Genomic DNA, 545 nt, shown 5'->3' with positions numbered 1-545 from the left:
AAGGGTCTCATTTGGTTCTCATTTGTTGGAAATTTATCAATAAAATTCCTGCTTGATAAATTATCCATTTTTTCCTTCAATTATTTTAACAGTGAGAATGAGTAACAGGGGAAATGTTTGACATTGGATTCTTGTTTCCTTAGCACACGATTGCTTAAAACTTGATCTATTCTTTAAAAATGTAGGTGTTTCCATTTGACAAGAAAATGTAATCTGCTGCTTTATTAAAATAAGATAGCCCCAAATAATTAATGAAGACTGTACTGGCAAGTCCTCAGAATGAAGTCCCAGCCCAGTCCAAGGGGCTCCTTCTGCACTGACGGCCCGTTGGCTCTGTGTGGCCCTGCTACCCTGGGGTCACCACTGGGACCTGGGGGAGAGCCCTCCCCTGGTCAACAACCTAGAGCCTGGTCCACTGCTGTGGAGGGGTCGGAAACAGACGCCATGCCTGCTGCCCCACCGTCTTCTGTGATAATTTGAACTGGACCCAGGGAGAAAGCAACACAGTTGGAAACAAACAAGAACCAAAGAAAAAAAAGGGGAAA

This window comes from Dasypus novemcinctus, chromosome 20 (assembly GCF_030445035.2).
Source record: "Dasypus novemcinctus isolate mDasNov1 chromosome 20, mDasNov1.1.hap2, whole genome shotgun sequence".
NCBI classification, from domain to species: Eukaryota; Metazoa; Chordata; class Mammalia; order Cingulata; family Dasypodidae; genus Dasypus; species Dasypus novemcinctus.
This window is presented reverse-complemented; position numbering follows the sequence as displayed.